This window comes from Rhinopithecus roxellana, chromosome 4 (assembly GCF_007565055.1).
Source record: "Rhinopithecus roxellana isolate Shanxi Qingling chromosome 4, ASM756505v1, whole genome shotgun sequence".
Lineage (NCBI taxonomy): Eukaryota > Metazoa > Chordata > Mammalia > Primates > Cercopithecidae > Rhinopithecus > Rhinopithecus roxellana.
The window spans coordinates 59,224,672-59,237,282 of record NC_044552.1 but is presented as its reverse complement, the minus strand read 5'-3'; the positions used below and the strand labels follow the sequence as shown (position 1 = coordinate 59,237,282).

At 42.1% G+C, this 12,611-nt stretch overlaps 1 protein-coding gene across 2 annotated transcripts in view; it reads right to left on the bottom strand.

The window, feature by feature from the left end:
• The window catches only part of E2F3 (E2F transcription factor 3), a 90,609-nt gene that overhangs the window by 64,992 nt on the left and 13,006 nt on the right, over positions 1–12,611 (bottom strand). The gene's annotated exons all lie outside the window — the stretch shown is intronic.

Genomic DNA, 12,611 nt, shown 5'->3' with positions numbered 1-12,611 from the left:
ATTATCCCATTTTCTTCCCCCAACATCACGGTGGAGAAGGTATGGACAGGTGGTTTGGGGTGCCAATAAACCATAGACTATTTGAAGAAAAAAAATGTCTCACCCATAGTTTCATGAAGCCACATTTAGATTCTAGGTCTAATTTCAACAGATATCAGCACAGCGGAGCTACAGTTACAGTGGACAGATCATTTGTCAAGAATGGAAAAAGCCAGGATGCCAGGGCAGTTGTATTGGGGGGGATGGGAAGGAAGAAGTGAAAGTCTATTTTAAAGGAAATGTAGAGAAAAACTGCTAACGGAGCAGGCAGAGTTCAAGTTTAAGCCCTGGGCATGAGGGAAAGCCCAGTCAGCCGAGGCCATACCAACACTTCAAGTTTACAAGCACCACTGGTCACCAATAGCACAGCCCTGGAAGGCCCCATGTGTGGCCACGATCCCAAAATGACACTAGGTGGACATCAGGCAGATACCACCAACAGAGAGGCTGGGAATGGAATAGATATTTGAGCCATAACTGCAGACGTGAAAAACCAAGATTGGGGCGGCAAGTGCTAAATAAATCACAAAATAATTATTCATTTACCTTTCAGTCTGGAAGTAAACCTATGCTTTCACAAAATTAAGAGTGCAGTCATGTAGTAAAAACGAGAAGTCTTTGATTAGGTGCCTTCCACTGTGTAATACAAAATCGGATAATGTAGACCAAAAAACAAATAATGACAAAGCAAAACTATATATTTTTATAAAAGCCACTAAGATTTAATTCCCCTATACTTACACCAGTAATTGTTGAAGAAAAGGTAAATTAAAGGACTCAGGATATGAAAACAAACTTGATCCCCACCACCACTGCCAATTAATTACATGCACATGAGAAATTCACTAAGCAGCTAATCATTTATATTCTGGCGTCGTATTTCCGCACAGCTATTGTATTAGATATTTAAATTTGCAATTTCAAATGGATTCATTGTCACAGGCGTCTTAGTCCATTTTACACACAAAATCTATACGCTATTCCTAATAAATAGGATTACTTTTCCAGAACTCCCAGTAGGAGCTCAGCGGGACTTCTGTTTGGGAGGCTGCTTCAAACTTCTCCAAAGAAAATTACTTTCCTGATGTTCACCTCTAAGAACCAACAGAAGGCACCTGAGAGAATCCAAATGAAGAGGCAACCACCTGAGGAAAAGGGAGGGCTCAAACTATTAGGTAATTTAGACACATGAATGTCCCAGTTTAAATGCCCCTCTACAGCAAAGCATTTCTGGATCCACCTGAGACCTCTGTTTCTCCACCAGAGAGCTAAGACACGTTGTTGCATTTTCTTCTAAAAGGTAGAAAGGGCTGGATGCGGCAGCTCACGCCTGTAATCCCAGCACTTTGGGAGGCTGAGGCGGGAGGACAGATCACCTAGGGTGATGAGTTCAAGACCAGCCTGGCCAACATGGTGAAACCCTGTCTCTACTAGAAATACAAAAAGTAGCTGGGCATGGTGGCGTGCACCTGTAGTCCCAGCTACTCAGGAGGCTGAGGCAGGAGAATCGGTTGAACCCGGGAGGCAGAGTTTGCAGTGAGCCAAGATTGTGCCACTGCACTCCAGCCTGGGCGACAGAGAGAGACTTTGTCTCAAAAAAAAAAAAAAAAAAAAAAAAAGGTAGAAGGTTCCCGGGGTTGTGCTCACAGCTCCTCCCAGCCTACTGCCCCATCCTTAATGCCCAGGGCTATGTGTTCCTCACCTTTGTATTCCAAACCACAGACCCACCTCTAGAAAAGAGCCAAGGAAGGGTTACACAGTGCCTGGCATTTTTTTTTAAAAAAAGCATTGGGTAAATAACTTCTCTCCCCATTCACTTAAACTTTAGCCTGTGGTCCCACCTTGACTTGTATCCTAAGTCTGAACAAATACCCTTAGGAAAGCCAAATTTTTCAACTCTTGTTGCCCCAATGGGTAAATCCTTTAGAGAGACCTTGCTAGGTTTTCCCTTCATGCAATAAACACTCTACTCTGTAAATGCCACTGACCGCCCTGCAGGGCATGGAGAAACACTTGATAACCCGCCCTAGACAATGGCCTGTCCTCGTCCTGTGAGAAAACCCCACGTGTCTGGGTTGCATAATGGTTAAGAGAGGTTTTGAAATCTCCTGGACTTGGTCTGGAACCCTGGTCCTGCCAATGTCCAGAAATGCAGCCTTGGACAAACTGCTTCATCACTGAGCCTCACTTTCCTCATCTACAGATGAGGATATTGGCACCAACCCCTAAGGTTTGTTGTATCAGATGAAATAAAAAATGTAAACAGCTTACTGCTATTTCCAGTGCAGTAGACTATCTAATAAGTGCAGAAAGCTTTTATCTTTCTTATAACCCTAAACTCACAATGGATGGAGGACAAGAAGCCCAATTTGTAAAAATGCAAGTAAGCATGAACATAAAAACTGTAATTTTAATGAAAAAAGAAAGTATATAACAGGAAGCAGATTCTCCTTGTCTATAGCAAATCATATCACAAAGCTACTGTATTCAAAACAGTGTGCTGCTTCTTTACAAAGGGATAAAGATATCAATGGAGCAGAGCAGAAAGTTCAGAGACAGAACAACAAAGACACATGTGCACACAGTACATACATGCATGTACGCATGTACACATACACACACACACTCACTCACTCTCTCTTTAATATGAGAAAAGGGCATTTCAAGTGGGGAAAGCTGAACCATCCAATAAATGGCACTAGTTTAACTGGCTATCCATTTAGGAAAAATAAAGTCACACCTTTATAACACACACACACACACACATACACACCCATGCCCTTCCACTGAGGTTAAAGATCAAAATAATAAAATTATGAAGCCAGGAGAAAAAATATATAGAATATTGTTATGGTTTGCAGATTAGGAAAGGCCTTCCCAAAGCAAGCCACCAAACTCACACTGTAAAAGCTGTAATTTCGGCTGGGCACAGTGGCTCACACCTGTAATCCCAGCACTTTGGGAGGCCGAGGCGGGTGTTTCACCTGAGGTCAGGAGTTCGAGACCAGCCTGACCAACATGGTGAAACCCCATCTCTACTAACAATACAAAAAATTAGCCGGGCATGGTGGCAGGCGCCTGTAATCCCAGCTACTCGGGAGGCTGAGACAAGCGAATTGGTTGAACCCGGGAGGCAGAGGTTGCAGTGAGCCAAGATCAGGCCATTGCACTCCAGCCTGGGCAACGACAGCAAAACTCTGCCTCAAAGAAAGCGCTGTAATGGCCGGGCACGGTGGCCCACACCTGTAATCCCAGCACTCTGGGAGGCCAAGGCAGGCAGATCATGATGTGAGGAGGTCGAGATCAGCCTCGCCAACATGACAAAACCCCGTCTCTACTAAAAATACAAAAATTAGCCAGGTGTGGTGGCGGGCACCTGTAATCCCAGCTACTCGGGAGGCTGAGCCAGGAGAATCACTTGAACCCGGGAGGCGCAGTTTGCTGTGCGCCGAGATCGCGCCATTGCACCCCAGCCTGGGCGACAAGAGCAAGACTTCGTGTCTCAGAAAAAGAAAGTGTTGTAATTTCACATGTAGTCATCTGCCAAACAATGATGCTTTCAGTCAACAGCAGACTGTATATATTCCAGTGGTCTCATAAGATTATAAAACTGTATTTTTACTGTACTGTTGCTGTGTTTGGATACAAACCACTGTGTTTAAGTTGCCTACAGTATTCAGCACAGTAACATGCAGTCCAGGTTTGTAGCCTAGGAGAAATAGGCTAGACCACAGAACCTTGGTGTATAGTAGGCTATACCATGAGGTTTGTGTAAGTAGTCTATGATGTCTGCACAATGATGAAATTTCCTAATGACACGTTCTCAGACTATATCCCCATCGTTAAGTGACACATGACTTTATAAAAACTAAATAAACATATGTAGAAAGAAATACATCATAGAAAAATCAAAAGAAACATAATAGGCTTGGGCAAAACAATACAGGTATACCACATGTCACTGTGCTCCACAGATACTGCGGTGTTTTACAAATTGAAGATGCGTGACAATCCTGCATCAAGCTAGTCTATCAGCACCATTTTTCCAACAGTGCTCACTACGTATCTCTGTCAAATTTTGGTAATTCTTGTAATATTTCAAATTTTTTCGTTACTATTATATGTTATAGTGATCTGTGATCAGTGATCTTTGATGTCACTATTGCAATTACTAATGTCACTTAACAACATACAATGGCAAACATTTAATCGATAGCCATTGTGTGTGTTCTGAATGCTCCACCTTTCAGCTGTTCCCTGTCTCTTATCCTCTTCTCAGGCCTCCCTATTCCTTAAGAAACAAGAATACTGAAATTAGGCTAATTAGTAATCCCACAATGGTTTCTTAAATGTTCAGGTGAAAGGAAGACTCACACATCCCTCCCTCTAAATCAAAAGCTAGAAATTATTAAGCTTGGTGAGGAATATACGTCAAAACCTGAAATAGGCGAAAAGCTAGGCCGCTTGTGCCAAATAGTTAGCCAAGTTGTGAATGCAAAGGGAAAGGTCTTGAAGGACATTAAACGTGCTACTCCATGAACACACAAATGACATGAGAGCAAAACAGTCTTCTTATCGATCTGGAGAAAGTTTAAGTGATCTGGATAGAAGATCAAACCAGCCACAACACTCCCTTAGGCCAAAGCCTAATCCAGAGCAAGGCCCTAAATCTCATCAGCTCTTTGAAGGCTGACAGGTGAGGAAGCTGCAGAAATTGGAAGGTAGCAGAGGATGGTTCATGACCTTTAAGCAAAGAAGCCTTCTCTCTATCATAAAAGTGCAAGGTGAGGCCAGGCGCGGTGGCTCACGCCTATAATCCCAACACTTTGAGAGGCCGAGGCGGGTAGATCATGAAGTCAGGAGATCAAGACCATCCTGGCTAACAGGGTGAAACCCCATCTCTACTAAAAATACAAAAAATTAGCTGGGCATGGTGGCGGGCGCCTCTAGTCCCAGCTACTGGGGAGGCTGAGGCAAGAGGATGCCATGAACCCGGGAGGCAGAGCTTGCAGTGAGCTGAGATCGTGCCACTGCACTCCAGCGGGGACACAGCAAGACTCCATCGCAAAAAAAAAAAAAAAAAAAAAAAAAAAAGTGCAAGGTGAAGCAGCAAGTGCTGATATAGAAGCAGCAGCAAGTTATTCAGAAGATCTAGCTAAGATCACTCATGAAAGTGGCTACCCTAAACAACAGATCTTCAATGCAGATGAACCAGCTTTCTATTGGAAGATGATACCATCTAGTACTTGCGTATCATCTAGTACTTGCATAGCTAGAGAGCAGAAGTCAATATCTGGCTTCAAAGCATCAAAAGACAGGCTGACTCTTTTGTTAGGGGCTAATGCAACTGGTGACATTAAGTTGAAGCCAATGCTGATTTACCATTTCAAAAACCCTAGGGCCCTTAACTACTATGCTAAATTGCCAGGCGCAGTAACACGTGCCTGTAGTCCCAGCTACTCAGGAGGCTGAGGTGGGAGGATCGCTTGAGCCCAGTAGTTCTGGGCTGTAGGATGCTATGCCGATTGGGTGTCCACACTAAGTTTGGCATCAATATGGTGACCTCCTGGGAGCAGCGACCACCAGGTTGCCTAAGGAGGGGTGAACCAGCCCAGGTCCGAAAAAAAGAACTATGCTAAATCTACTCTGCGATCTATCAGTAAAGTAATAAAGCCTGAATGACAGCACATCTGTTTACAGCATGGTTTACTGACTATTTTAAGCCCATTGTTGATAACTACTGCTCAGAAAAAAAGATTCCTTTCACAATATTACTACTCATTGACAATGGACCTGGTCACGCAAGAACTCTGATGGAGATGTACAAGGAGATTAATGTTTTCAAGGCTGGTAACACAACATCCATTCTGCAGCCCATAAATCAAGGAGTAATTTTGAATTTCTGGTCTTATTATTTAAGAAGTACATTTTGTAAGGTTATAGCTGCCATAAATAGTGATTCCTCTGAAGGATCTGGATAAAGTAAGTTACAAACTTTCTGGAAAGGATTCTCCATTCTAGATGCCAATATCAACACTCATGATTAATGGGAGGAAGCCAAAATATCAATATTAACAGGAGTTTGGAAGAAGTTGATCCCAACCCTCATGGATGACAGGGGTTCAAGACTTAGTGGAGAAACAGCCAATGTGGTGGAAGTAGCAAGAGAACTAGAATAAAAATGGAGCACTAATAGGTGATTGAATTGCTGCAATCTCATGTTCAAACTTGAATAGATGAGGGGTTGCTTCTTATGGATAAGCAAATAAAGCAATTTCTTGAGATGGAAGATAACTGTGAACAATGATGAAATGACAACAAAGGATTTGGGATATTGCATAAATTTAGTTGATAAAGCAGCAGGAGAGTTTGGGAAGGATTACTCCAATTTTGAAAGAAGGTCTAATGTGGGAAAAATGTTATCAAATAGCATCACATACTACAGAGAAATCTTTTTTATGAAAGAAAGAGTCAATAAATGTGTAAAACTTGACTTTTTTCTTATGTGAAGAAATTGCCACAGCCACCCCAGCATTCTATGACTTCTTCCCTAAACAGCAACAGTCTTCAATGTGAAGGCAAAACCCTCCACCAGCAAAAAGATGACTCGCTTAAGTCTCAGGGGATCATTGGCATTTTGTAGCAATGTAGTATTTTTAAGATATGTACGTTGGTTTTTGATATAATGCTGTTGCCCACTGAATAGATTACAGTACAATGTAAACTTTATATGCACTGGGAAACCAAAAACTCCATGTAACTTGCTTTATTGTGACATTTGCTTTATTGCTGTGCTCTGGAATCAGACCTGCAATATCTCTGAGGTATGCCTGTATTTACTACACACACAAACACACACACACACACACGCACACACCAGAGAAAGCCCATTATATATCATTCATTAAAAGTTCCAATAATTCAGTAAGAAAACTATAAATAGCCTTGGACACAAAAATGATAAAGAATTCAAAGAGGTTACTCACAGAAATGCAAATTAGGGCAGAGATACTTAAATTTACTAATTTGTCTTTTTCATCATCTGTAAAATGTGGACAATAATCACACCCACTTTATAGAAATGTTAAGGTTTAAATGAGTAATTTCAGGTAACATGCTTAAAACTATCCCGGACACATAAAAACACTCAATAAACATTAGTCAGTAGCAGTAATAGTAGCAGTGGTAGTGGTAGCAGCAGCAATAATTTAAAAAACATACAAGTAAAATAAGGAGGCAGCCTGGGAAACATGGTGAAACCTCATCTCTACAAAAAATACAAAAAGTAGCCAGGTGTGGTGGCATGCGCTAGTAGTCCCAGCTACTCAGGAGGCTGAGAAGGGAGGATCGCTTGAGCCCGGGAGGCAGAGGTTGCAGACAGTCAAGATTGCACCACTGCTCTCCAGCCTGGACAACAAAATGAGACTGTCTCGACAAATAAATAAATAAAAATCAGCTGGGTGTGGTAGCTTACGCCTGTAATCCCACCACTTTGGGAGGCCGAGGTGGGCAGACTGACTGAGCTGAGGAGTTCGAGACCAGCCTGGGCAATATGGTGAAACCCCATCTCTACTAAAATACAAAAAAAATTAGCCAGCCGTGGTGGTGGGCGCCTGTAGTCCAGGTACTGGGGAGGCTGAGGCAGGAGAATTGCTTCAACACCCGGGAGGCAGAGGTTGCAGTGAGCCCAGATCACGCCACTGCACTCCAGCCTAGGCGACAGAGCAAGGCTCCGTCTCTAAATAAATAAATAAAAGGAGGTACTATCTAGCATGAGCAGCAACTGCAAAAAGACTAGTTACCTAGTGTTGGAAACAGTATGAGAAAACAGGCAACTCTCTACACTTGTGCTGGGAAAATTGGTTCAGCCTTTTTGGAGGGTAATTTGGATCTATCTAATTTATCAGCACTTTAATATACATGCCCTGTGATATAAAAATTCAACTTAGAAATGTAGTCTACAGAAGTACACACAAGCACAAAAACGTATGTACACAGATATTCAATGTAGCACTGTTCAAAACAGCAACAGTTAAAATGAAAAATGACAGAAATGACCATCAAATGGGAATAACTAAACACATTCTGGAATAGCTATATAATGAGTGGCAGCGCAGCTATTACAAAGAATAATGAGCAGCAATATATACAGATAGGGAATTACGTCTCTGGAACGTAAGATGTACTAAGCAAAAGTGCAAGCCACGATGTGCACTTTTGTATTTTTGAATCATTTTTACTTTTATATAAATAAAATATAGATTTGCAAATGATTATATATAAGGAAAGGTCAAGCTGTGATTGTGGTTGTCTCTGGGAAGGAAGCAAGATTAAGAGGGAATGAAGAAAGTATTTTCATTTTCACTCTACTTCCTCACGTATTTTTGGTTTTTAAAAAATAATAAGCAGGTACTAAAAACACGTATTTTCTTACCAAAAAAAAAAAGGTAACAAACAAATCCAGTGTTTCACACCAGAGTCATGGAACTGGACACCTGAGTGAACGACAGTGTCCATATGCTCCATAAGCGGAAAGCGGTACTCCCTCCCCTTCAAGTTCACGCTAGAGAGGAGACCCCAGCTGGAAGATACTAATGGGATCATTCAATGCCTTTACTCTGACACAGCTAATAACCTTCTGATCGGGAACACAGGCAATACCAATTTCTGCAACTGTCCACGTGGCGGTTATACTTCTCAGGGTAAGTATTAAGTTCATGGTCTAGTCTGTCAGCCTTTAGAACTCTGATTAACACAAAGTCATCCTCCAGAGCAATAAATTGGAATTCCTAATCCTGCAGTTTAGGGCTAGACCTACTCCTATTGAGATCTCCCTAGGGTACAAAAATTGCAAGAGACCTACCTTAGCTAAAACAGACAGCCAAATGGCTGGCCATTTTAACAGTTATTTGCATATTATAAGAAATGAAAATCAAGACTCAAAAGAGCTCGACACTTGCCACTTGTTACTGTCAAATGTGATAATGCATCTCTAGTTCCATCTGACAAATATTTACAAAACTCGACTATATGGACAGCGCTGCTCTGTTCCCATTTCTTTCACTCCACAAGTCAGATGGGAGGCCCACACCTCGGTCCCCACTGCTGGGTTTGGAAAAGATGACAGTGGTTTAGTCACGCTAGACTTCCAGAGGTGGCTGGTGTTTGAGGGTCACCCCTTGTCTACCCTGACTACATAGGGCAGTGAACTGAAAGTCAAGGGATTAGAGAAGCTGATCCTTATACTCTAGAGCGAGATAGGAAGCAAGAAGTGAGGACTGCTTGCCTTCCTCTCCCAGCCTCTATAATAGAACCAACCACAAATGGCAAACTTAAAACTGTCACTGTAACCAGAACTTGTTTTGGCTGTAGATAGAAAGAAAGAGAGAGGAAATGCCCACCAATGGTCAGAGAGATATTTTTAGAATAGAACTACCTGGACTATATATAACAGAACCTGGTCATCTTTCATGTGCATTTTCAAGACACAGGTTTTCTTCAAAAGGAGCTACTAAACCGTCCCAAACACTCCTTTTAACACGGCTGCAATTAATTAGTGTTTGTGAATTAAATGACGGCTGTTAAAGGGACAGGTTACTTATAAGCATACCCAGGCTTTGGGCTAGTGCAGAAGTAAAAGTATTTCTGCCAGTCTGATCTGGGCTTTTTTTTTTTTTTAAATCTATTATCAGGAAATAAAAATCAAGTAACATCATTTTAAGTTTAAGTTTATTTAATTACACGTATTTTTTAAAAAAATTATTAACTTTTAAAACACTTATTTTTATTAAAAGTTATTACTGAAAGATTTTGGATTCTATTATTTTGATTATAATTTACATTATGGTATTCACTCATTCAGACTGTATGTAATCCAAAGCTTTTCACACAAAGAACCGTGGTGTCTATGTAATGCCTTTACTGGTTTTTATAATGAGTTAGGATGGGGGGAAAACTGTATCAGCATTTATCAAATGGTCACCCTGTGCCCAGCTCCACACTGGACACTTTCCCATGGTCTCTCATTTCATTTACTCTTCACTGTATCTTTAAATACCCAAATTACCAGACATACAAAGGAGAGCCACCATTTCATTTTCAGATAAGCCTTGTCCATCCAGTTGGCAATTTCATTGCAACTATAAAATTTTTTAATGATGCTAGGTAAGAAGACAATAAAAACTGAAGGAATTAAAAGAAGAAAAACTAATTGTCAAACATGCCAAAAGTCTGGAGAAAAGTAGGGAAAGCAACTTCCTTGTATATCAGGCAAGGAAAAGCCCAGGGAAGGCTAAGAATTTCTGGTACTGAGCCCTGTGTGCTGTGGCGACTTAGGAGGCCTCCCAAAGCCCTCCCATTTAAAGGAGGGGAGGCCAGGCCCAGGGAAGAGATCAAAGGGTACTGCTAGTTTTAACTGTCTCAGTGTACCTAAGACTATCCTTTTGTAAACTCTGATGTTACTAGAATCTCATATGAGCAACACCTTACTTGATGGCACTATATAACACTACAACCCAGTTAGGGCCTGGGTTTCCCCCTACTCCTTTCTTTTCCCAAACACTGACTCACACACAAACTTGGTGCATTGGAATGACCTGGGGGTCTTGTTAAGCCATACACCAGCGCTGTTCACCCCCACTTCCACTTCCTGAGTTTCTGACAAAACTTTCATTTCTAACAAGCTCCCAAGTAATGCTGCTGGTCCAGCACCACATACTTAAGAACCATTAAAAAAAAAAAAAAAAAAAAGAATCCCTCCAAGACAAGACCAGGGTACTTATGATGTGGCAAAATCTTCATCAACTATGACACAAGCCACACAGAGGCAGGGAATTTTGTCTGTTCTGACACTGCTGTATTCCTATTCCTGGTGCCTAGAATGGTGGCTGGCATATGCTAGGTGCTCAACACATATCTGCTAAATAAATGAGTCAGCGGGCCCTGTGGCTGAAACCGGGGCCAGTGTAGGTATAGGTGAGCAAGGAAAATAGCTGCAGCTGCAGAAGCACCAGCAACAAAGGGAACGGCTGTCCACTGTTGAGCTGCCCTGAAACGGAAGCCCAACTTGATGACAACCACAGTAACAATATACATGATGAAGACAACAAATGTCAGAGTGTTTAGCACATGGCCCAGCACTTTACACGCATTATTGCATTCAATCCTTAGAGTAACTCTGTGAAGTAAGAACCGTGATTTTCCTCATTTAACAGACAAGGAAACAGGGTTTGGAGGGAAAGTGATGTGACCAAATCATCTAACTATGAAGTGGGATTAAAAACCATGCTGAGAAGTTGATCCTGAGCAGAAAGTCGCTCTTAATTACCCAGTTGAGTCAATGATAAATGCAAAACTTCCGTCCCTGAATTGCAGACTTTGATCCTTTCTTCTGCAAGTTAGAGAGGCTTCTAGCAGCCAATTAATATCATGCCTGATCATAAAAAAGACAGGGTAGCCGGGTGCGGTGGCTCACGCCTGTAATCCCAGCACTTTGGGAGGCTGAGGCAGGTGGATCAGGAGGTCAGGAGATCGAGACCATCCTGGCTAACAGGGTGAAACCCCGTCTCTACTAAAAAATACAAAAAATTAGCCGGGTGTGGTGGCGGGAACCTGTAGTCCCAACTACCTGGGAGGCTGAGGCAGGAGAATGGTGTGAACCTGGGAGGTGGAGCTTGCAGTGAGCTGAGATTACGCCACTGCGCTCCAGCCTGGGCGACAGAGCGAGACTCCATCTCAAAAACAAACAAACAAACAAACAAACAAAAAACAGGCCTTAGGTGGCCTGCACAGAGCACTACCAAGAGTGGGGGCAGTGGATCCCAGTTCTGGGGTGCCATGGGACAGTTAGGCATGCCAAAGTTAATCCAGCTATGAGAAATCAGTTGCTTTTAAAATGTGTATCATATTTTAAAATTTAAATATGTACTATATATAGAAGAGGCAAATGTGATATCCTCTGTTACCCTTTCTTCAAGGTCTAGTTCAGTGGTTCTCAACTAGGGGTGATTTTGCTTTCAGGGGACATTTGAGAGTGTGAAGATAATTTCAATTACTGTTAACTGGGGGGTACTACTGGCATCTAAGTGGGTGGAGGCCAGGGATCCTGCTAAACTTGCTACAATGCACAGGACAGCCATCCACCACTGTTGAACTGACCAGAGTATCACCACAAAGAAGTATCTGACCAAAATGTTAAAAGTGCTGAAGTCCTGTTCTAGTTTAAAACTTCCTAAAGCCTCCTTTGTCCCCTCCATCAAGTTTGGATGTCTAAGAAACTTCACTGCTGTTTCCTTATGGTCTTCACTGCCCTTTCTTTTCGTAGTTATTGAAGAAAATGTGTCATCTCTCATCTCCAGATGAACTCCTTGAGGGCCAGAAGGATACCGTAGTAGCCAGGAAGTGCATTCTGCACAAAAGCGGGTGTTCAGTAAGAGACTGTCCAATAGTCTGCTTTCCCTGAAGGAGGTAAAAATGCCGAGAGTTCAGATTCAATGAGTACTCAAGAGTTCCCACCAGGGGGAGTGGTGGGGAGAGGGAACTAAGGAACACAAAGTACATTTCCTATAAACACT